This window comes from Neofelis nebulosa, chromosome 9 (assembly GCF_028018385.1).
Source record: "Neofelis nebulosa isolate mNeoNeb1 chromosome 9, mNeoNeb1.pri, whole genome shotgun sequence".
NCBI classification, from domain to species: Eukaryota; Metazoa; Chordata; class Mammalia; order Carnivora; family Felidae; genus Neofelis; species Neofelis nebulosa.
In genome coordinates, this window is record NC_080790.1 from 118600643 (window position 1) to 118609724 (window position 9082).

Below are 9082 nucleotides of genomic sequence, written 5' to 3' on the forward strand. Positions count from 1 at the left end.
TCATGCTGCCGTTGGTGAAACCAGGGTCCCAGGAGGGAAAAAGAACTCGTCCAAGGTCACTTGGTGAGTTGTTTCCTGCCCAAAGGGAAGAAGAGTTTGGGCTCGCTGGCCAGCAGCATGGAGGGTGCCATGGGCCTCAGCGATGGCACTGGAGCACTAAGTGGCTGCTGACCTGCTGATTGGGGATGTACCTCCCAGACAGGATTGCCGCTGCCCCACCAGCATGTGTGCTGGTAAGGGGGCGCTCCAGGATGGTCCAGAGCCCGGCTGGGGAGGGCATCAAGCGCTGCTGTTGCTGCTGCTCCTGACCTCCCTGCCCTTGTCCAGAGAGGGTGGTGGTGGTCAAGACCATGACTGCCATTTACCAAGTGTTCACTATGTGCCCGGCAGCAGGTGAAACCCCAGCAGTAGCTTTATATACATTCACTCTTTGCAGCCTGGCAGCCTCCATATGAAGGAAGTACTATAAGGACTCCCCATTTTGCCAGCATGGAAGCTGGCCTCCTGAGAAGTTAGGGAGCTCTCTGATAGTCAACTGCGATTGAACCCCGCGCTTGGACAAACCCAGGCCGGCCTGAATCCAGAGCCTGAGCTCCTAGCCCTTGCATCATGGGACACAAACTTGGGGATACCAACAGGGGTCGGGCAGGCCACAGGACACAGAGCATGCCTCTGCTCCCCAGTTCCAGCCCCTCCGGGCCAATTCAAGGCAGACTTGTCAAAGCTTCCAGTTTTTTAAGAGAAGACGGAAATCTGGATTTTTAAGTGCAACTTCTCTATTTTTAAGTGTTGGCAGCAAATCCAGATTTAAAAAAAATACTGCACAAGCCAACCAAAATCAAATTCGCAAGCCCGTGGATTGCAACTTTTCTGCTTTACTATCCTCTTGTGTGGCTGCAGGACCATGTTCTAATCCATGGAGGGCTCTGTCCATCCCCTGGCAGGAGAACTGACCCATCTGGATTAGAGGCGCGGTGTTGTTAGATCCTGACCCTGCCCTGCCCTCGTTCTGGGGAGACACCAGAAGCAGGGGCAGGGGGTGAAGGGATGCCAAGACAGCAGAGACTTGCTGCTCAGTTTTACAGGTGAGGACATTGAGAGCAAGTGAGGCGATGTAAATGGTCAAGATCCTGCAGAAGCTCAATGAAGATGCTGGTTGGGGCTAGACCTGGGGTCGTTCTGAGCCCCAGTTGTGGTGTTCTTCTCATCACTGGCCGGCTGGTGGCCACTTGGTTAGGAAGAGGAAACACCTGGATTCTGGAGCATGCCAGAATCCCAGCCTTGCCCATGATCACGATAATACTAGGGAAGTCACTGAACCTTTCTGAGACTCAGTTTCCTCCTCTGTAAAATGGGGGTAGTAACCACCTCTCAGGATAAGCGTGAAGGCCGTAGGTCACATCGTAGGTCAGCAATGCCTTCTTTTCCTTCCCCATCTATCCAGGATGAGGCCAAGCACCAGGAGGGCAGCAGGGAAAGGCCTTGCTCATGCACTTCACTCAGACTCTTTCTTCGTATTCGGTCCACACTGGCTTGATTGTCTGTTGGGCGTTGATGAGAGGGGGAGGGAGGACAGGGAGCTAGTCAGGCCACAGGGCTGTGTAGCTATGAAGCCAGGTCAAGATCTCAAGCCAGCTGGGCTTGGTGGTCTGTGAGGACAGCACTGGACACAGCACACAATGCCCTGGGTGCTCCTTAGAAAGAGTCTCAACATGTTTCTTGCCTCCCATGGGGCACGGTGGACCCCGAGGAAGCTCTCAGGCTCTTGGGCACACGGGACACCGGTGCCAGGGGAGAGATGGGAGTAGTGTCCTAGCAATTCTCCGATCCAGGCAGGGCGTGTCCCGGCACACATAGTGCCACTCCAGTCCCTCACCCACAAGAGATGTGATGAAGTGATCGTGACACCCTTTCCTTCTCAATGCGGTGCCCCAGGTAGCCTCAGCCAACTGCAGGAAGCTGGCACATGAGAGAAACCTGTTTCACTTTCCTGATGTAGTTCAAGTGCCCTCTTCTTAGAGTAGCGGGGAGGGAGGCCCAGAGAAGGCAAGGGCTTTATCTCGGCCACCTAGCATGCTGTGTCAGGGCCGGTGTCCAAGCTACCCTGTGTCCAGCCTGGAGTGTGGGCTCTGCAGAGATGAGGCTACTCCATTGGGGAGGTGTCCCTGGGGTCTCATCCACCTGCCCCAAGCTCAAGAACTGTGTGCTGGGCCTAAATACCCCACCAGACAGCTGCAGCTCTTTGAGTATATCGGGAGCCTTGACACTGCTATAACCCTTGGACAAGTCCTTTAGCTGCTCTGGAACTCAAGTTTTCTCCTCTGTAAAACAGCTGTATTGGCCCTACCTATATGGGCCCTCCTGTGGAAGCACAGTACCTAGTTCCTGAAGCGCAGGGGGCTGTGTGCTCCCCATCTCCAAGAGCAAGGGACCAAGCCAAAGATACTTGTAGCCCCCTCTGTGAGCTGCATCTGGAGCCAGGACCTGGGTGCTGGGCATGCACCCAGTTAGTTACAATGACATGCCAGAGCTGCATCTGCCCCCCTGTTCCTGATCATCCCCCAGGCTAGGGGGTAGGGCTGTGCCTGTTTCATCTTCGGCCCTCTGGGCTTGGCCCAGAGGAGGAGAGTAAATGAATGAACGGCTGGGTGGATGAATAATAGCCTAAAAGCAGTACTTGTCCAGCCCCCCATGTGCCAAGCTCCCTGCACATGTCATCATTCATCCTGGCAGCAGTCTTGTGCTGTGGAGGGAGCCACACCCCCTCCCTGTCATCTGTTCACTATGCATGCACACCCTTCTCTCCAGGCTGTGGTTCCCAGATCTCCCCAGATCCCAAAGCTGTTTCTGAGATCCTGACCCAGGTCCAGCCAGGGCAGCTATCCCCAAGCTCTCTTCGGGCATTCTGGACCTCACCCTGTATCCGTGGCTTGGCAGGACTGGACTCTCGTTGGCTTCAGAGGGCAGGGCTGAGACCAGTGGAGTGAAGTTATGGGAGGCAGATCTAAAACCTCAGTATGAGGCAGAGCTCATAGTCAAAGCTGCCCAGAATGGAGTGGGCTCTTTTGAAGTAGTGAGCTCTCCATTCTCAGGAGCATTCAAGTAAAACCTAGGAAGCTTAATGGGGCTAACACAGACATCTACCAGGAGAGTAGTTTTACTAGGTGGCTGTGAAGTTTCCTTCCAGTTCTGAGACCACACATCATTTTTCTAGGACTCTATCCCAAAGTCACTTGGTATTAGCAGACTTGATTCAGGGCAGAGGAAAGGGGAGACTGAAGGCAAGTTGTTTGTGAACACACAGCTGGGCTCAGGACCAGGGACCCTGGAACCCAGCTGCCTTTTTGCATGAGTTTCACTGGTCCTCCGTGGATCAAGGCCAAGGTTAATCTAGCCCAAGAGGTTCCCACAATGGTGCTGGGTGGTGGGTCCAGTCACCAGGTGGGTGTAGGAGCCAACAAAAGCAATGGTGTAGCATCTGGGGCTCCAACCTCAAATTGGCAAAATGCAGAGATACCCAGGGGACAAGCAGCTTTTCAGGGTCCCAAGGTCATGGAACTCTGAAGGCCTTTACACTCAGCCCTCTGAGGAAGGCAGAACTCTCCCGCACTGCTTCCCTCTCATGGGCTCGACAGAGCTCGCACTCATCTGTTTCTAACACGCTCTAGGATAGACACAGCAGCCCCCACATCCAAACTGCTCACACACATCAGATGGGCGCACACATTGTGCACAGGGACACCCACACAGAGACACAGAGACACTCTCCTGGAGCCACACAGACACCCACATGCATGCAAGCTGAACACGTGCCCCGCTCATTTGTGAAACATTGCCCCCCCACCCACCTCCACACACACCTCAGCCACCCTGGCTGCGGAGGGTGGGCAGGGCCAGGTGTATGTTCTGGGTCCTTGTCTTAGAAGCCTGATTGTGTGGAAGTCATTTGCTGTCTCTCCCCATGGCTGACTGCCCACTGGGGGTCAGCAGGGCTGGTGTCTGCAGGGAGGCAGCAGAGCAGTTCAGCGGGGTTCTCGAGTCAGCTAATATGGGTTCAGGTTTAGCTCTGCCACCTTCCAGTTCTGTGACCCTGGCAAGTCTTTAGACCTGTGTGAGCTTCAGCGTCCTCATCTGGAAAGTGGGCATAAATGTAGTGTCTCTCAGATCCAGTAATTTCTGTAGCCCCCAGACCTGGCACGCGGTGGGTGTTGAATAAACAGAGACAATAACTGTTGGCTCAGGGCAGAGGCTCAGCTGACAAACGGCCAATCCCTCATTGCAGCCTGGCACACGGTGAGGGCATCGTATTCCCGAACTACCATTTCCATGTCTACTTCAGGAGGCTACCTGGGGTCTGAAGCCATGTGTCTTGCTTGCAGGGACCCAAGACTGCGGGTGTCTCTGCCCAGGCTGGGGAAGGCGGCCCCCGATGCTCAGGCGAAGGCCAGGCTCAGTCTGGTGGGAGTGAGGGTGAGACATCCCCAGATACAGTCCTCAATACGGAACAGGGAGCAGCGCCTTGGCTAGAACCTAGACTTAGAGTCTTAGCAATTTAATACCGTTACGTTCTAGAATCATGGACTGCAAAATCCAGCTCTTGCCAGCATATTTTAGACTCTCAGGGATCTCAAAGCACAAAGCTCAGATTCTCTGAGCTGTACAGAGTCTCTGGAGACATCAGGTCCAGAAGCCTCTCTTCTGAGATGGAAGCATGGACCTGAAGAGTGGGAGGAGAACGTTGAGTCCCTTCCAGTGCAATGCGATAGAAAAGGAAACTGAGGCCCTGGGAGGATGAGCAAGGTTGCACAGGGAGTTAGTGGAAGCATTGGTCCCCACTTTAGGCTTAGATTTGGCCCCTATATGGAGGCCTGGGGGGAAATGGAAGAGGAGGAAGCATTTCGACCAAAGCAAGGATTTTCCAGAGAATTGTTTTTGAAAAATCAGACCAAAAAGAAAAATAGGAAAGGGCACCGGCTTCCCTTTGTTTTCTGTCTTGTCTTCCTCTGGGCACTCACTCTCCGCAGCTCTCAGCCGGCCTCCAGCTCTGCTCACAAGCTGCTTCCAACCGCCCACGGGCTTCCTAAAACGGTCTCTGCAAGCTAATTCCAGAGGGTGAATGGCAGAGAGCAGGCCTGGGACGAGGGGGCGGGGGGTGGGGGGGGGCGGTGAGCTTCCTCAGCTGGCGCAGGCGCAGGGCGTCTCCTGGGGCCGGCGCAGAGCGGGCGGCCCCCAATCCTAGCCCTCTCAGCAGGTGCTGTGGCTCCTCCCAGTCCCTCCCTGTGGGACGATGGGGTCCCGCTCCCAATGCTCGCCGCCTCCCTCTCACTACGTGACTTCTCAGAATAGATTATTTTTTCCTTCTTTAAAAAATTAGTTCTTAAAATGATACAATAAAACATATTGATAAAATAATCAGGAAAGTGTAACGAAGAAAATTAAGATCACCTGTAATCAACCCGTCTAAATGAAACACCATTCACATCTACACATACATCCTTCCAGACTTTGGACCAAGCACACATTATAGAAAGAGGGGCTGATTCAGTACATACTGTTCTAAAACCTGGGTTTTTTTCCCTTCCAATCATCTATTCACAAACATCTGTCCCAGTCAACAACTGCCCTTCTGCCACATGGTTTTTAGTGGCCGCGTGGCTCACGCTCCTGCATGTGAGCGCACCACATCGCGCTGTATTCAACCCACCAATCCCTGCAGAAAACTTTAGTTTGTGTCTATCTTTCCCCCCACGAGAAGCAAGTCATTTATTTCTGTAGTTAAATCTTTGTGCTTATCCTAATGACTGATTTCTTTAGGAAACTAACTGGAATTAGAATTACTGGTCAAAGGGTTTACACTTGTTAAAAAAAGATAAATGCACAATGATAACTATACTCTTTCTACAATGAACACGTAATAAAGAAAAGTGAGAAAATACAGATAAGGGAAAACAACTCCTTAAGTTCCCCTAATTCTTTTTTTAAGTGAAGTTAACCTACAGTGTCATGTTAGTTTCAGGTGTACAATGTAGTGATTTGACAATTCTATACATTCCTCAGTGCTCACCATGGTATGTGCCCTCCTAATCCCCCTACCCACCTCCCCTCTCGCAACCACCAGTTCCATGTATTTTAGGGGTCCAGTTTTTTGTCCCCTTTTTTCTTCATTTGTTTGTTTTATTTCTTAAATTCTATGCATGAGTGAAACCATATAGCATTTGTCTTTCTCTGACTGACCTATTTCACTTAACATAATACTCTCTAGCTCCATCCAGGTTGTTGCAAATGGCAAGATTTCATTCTTTTTTATGGCTGAGTAATATTCCATTGTACGTAGATACCACGTCTTCTCATCCATTCATCTATCAGTGGATACAGGTTACTTCCACATCATGGTTACTGTAAATAGTATATATTTATAATATTATTGTAAGTAATATATATAATATCTTTTCAAATTAGTGTTTTTGTTTTCTTTGGGTTAAAACCCAGTAGTGGAAATACTGGATCATAAGTTCCCCTAATTCTTACTGCTGAGTTGCAGTTAAGAATTTTTCTACAAAGCACCTAGGTTTTCTCATGTATACATTTGTGTGTGTGTATATATACACACATACACATACAATGGGATTCCACTGACATGCTATTTTGTAAAGTTTATTTGTTAAGGTTTTTAACTTTAGTTCCAGTATGGTTAACATCCAGTGTTATATTAGTTTCAGGGGTACAATGTAGTGGTTCAACAATTCTAATATTACTCAGTGCTCATCATAAGTGCACGGTTTAATCCCCATCACCTATTTCTCTCGTCCTCCACCCACCTCCCCTCTAGTAACGATCAGTTTGTTCTCTATAGTTAAGAGTCTGTTTCTTGGTTTCTCTCTTGCCCTCTCTCTCTCTCACTCATGTAAGGTCATGTCAGCATATTTACCTCCACAACCTCACTTTTATCAGCCACCCAGTGTTTCACTGTCCGTATGTACCTGGGCGTAACCACTCTCCACTGTTGGGGAACAGATTTCTGATTTTGCTCAAGTAGGAACACTTCTGCAGTGAACCTGCTTGGAGAAGCACCTTTGCTTAGGCTTGATAGCAATGGAATTGCTGGGTCAGAGTGCTTTCTGTTGTTCAAACTGCATCACTTCTGATAGTAAGTCTAAACACCAGGCTGACACAGAGGCTCAACCTCGCTCTGGTGGTATCTACAGGGAAAGAGCCAAGATCTGCAGAAGTAGGCAGAGTACTCGTGCTGTGTCTCCTGCTCTTCGAGCTGATTGCTTAGAGAAAGGCCTAGGCCCAGGTAGCCTCACCTGTGCTTGTAGCTCCTCCCAGGAAGCGAGGCTCAAAACTGTGCTCTCAGAGTCCTAAGCTCACAAGCCAGCTGTTGCTGGCTCGCCCCACAGCCCTCTTCCTGAATACCCTGGACACAGTATGCCCTCTCTGTGCCTCGAAATCCCCACTGGTCTGAGACCATGGACAGCTGGAGAACGAATGTGACACGTCACCAAAGTCTTCATTGCTCTGAGGAGAGGAAAGCAGTCAAGATACTGCCAGGTCAGCATGCGTAGGGACTGCTGGGCCTGGAGAGCCTTGGCTGCTGGCCTGAGGTGCACGAAGGGGGCTGAGCTCCAAAGCAGCTGAATGGTCAGCCTGGGCAGAGGAGAGAATGGGGGCAGCCAATGCAGAAGAGGGGTGATATCGCATAACTGAGGTGCTCAGAGCAGGAAGGGCCGGGAGCCCACACTGGACAACAGGGAGAACAAGCAGAGATGGGATGGGGCTTCTTCCAGGAGCTTCCTAGGTGCTGGTGGCCAGGCCAGCTCGGGACCGTCTCTCTGTGTCCAGTGTCTCTCCATCCATCAAGGCACTGCTCTGTTCTCCAGGGTCTTGCTCCACTCTGACTCAGGAGATGAAAAAAACATGTGAGAGAAAGGCAAGCTTGAACTCACCAGAAAGGGAGAGAGAAAGAGAGAGAAGAAGGGGAGGAAGACAGGAGATGCAGCCACCCAAGAGACGAGGCCATGCCATCCAGTCCTCTTGAATGGCCAGCATAAGGGTTTACACAAAGCCCTCCCGGAGGTCAACTTGGAAGCAGCTGTCAGAACTTCAAGCTGGGAGATCGAGTCTTCAGGCAGCTCCAAATCATCCCTCTGGATTATACAGCCCTTTACAATTTTCCAAGTGCCCTCTCGTTCCTGTTTTCAAAGCTCAGCTCCCTGAGCAGAGAGAGATCAGGGACAACCCCGACTCTTAAAAGGCATGGCGGGTGCATTTGACAATGCAGAAGCCAAGCAGATCGGGACACCAGCTAGAGACGAGGCTCCTGAGTTAGGCTCACGCATTTCTGTTTCTTTTAACTCTTGCTCCTCATTGTATTCCTGGGTTTAGGAATTCCTTCTAGAACGCGATGGAGCCAGTCTGTGTTGTGCAACACATTACTGCTGCGCTATAAGACCACAGTGAAAGGCAGGAGATCAGCAATGTGCCCAACGCCCTGGGAGCCGCTGGCCAGGGAGACGTTTCTTTGAGCAGAGATACTCTGCTCGATGTCCCTGCCCAGTCAGGTCCCTTTTTGCCACATGATTCAGGTAGGTCCACCTCTCAGTAGCCTCCTTCCTTCTCTGGCTTTGTGCCGGGACTGTTGGGAGCAGAGAGTGGGCAATGGTGTGTTTCTCTCACAAACACCCACCTGTGCTCAGGCCAAGTGGGCAATGACCTGTGAGCCTGTCAGCCACCCCTCTTCCACCCAGGGAGCCAGCTCCCAGGAGACTAAAGTGAGAGGGGCTTAGAGAAAGGACAGAAGCACACCTTTAGCTTGGGGGGACATGGGAGAGCAGGCTCTTGCCTGAATGGTCTAATAACAAAAAACATCAAGAGCTAACATTTGAGAGCACTCAGTATGCCTGGCACCATCCTAAGTGTTTAAATGTGGTACCTCGCCAGGCACAACAGGTAAGTCCCATTATCATCCCCATTTTATAGGTGGAGAAAGTGAGGAACAGAGAGGGTAAGTAACTGGCCCAAGATCTCATAGCCAGCAGGTGGCAGAGCTGGATTTAGAGCCTGCATTTGTTACACAGAGCCA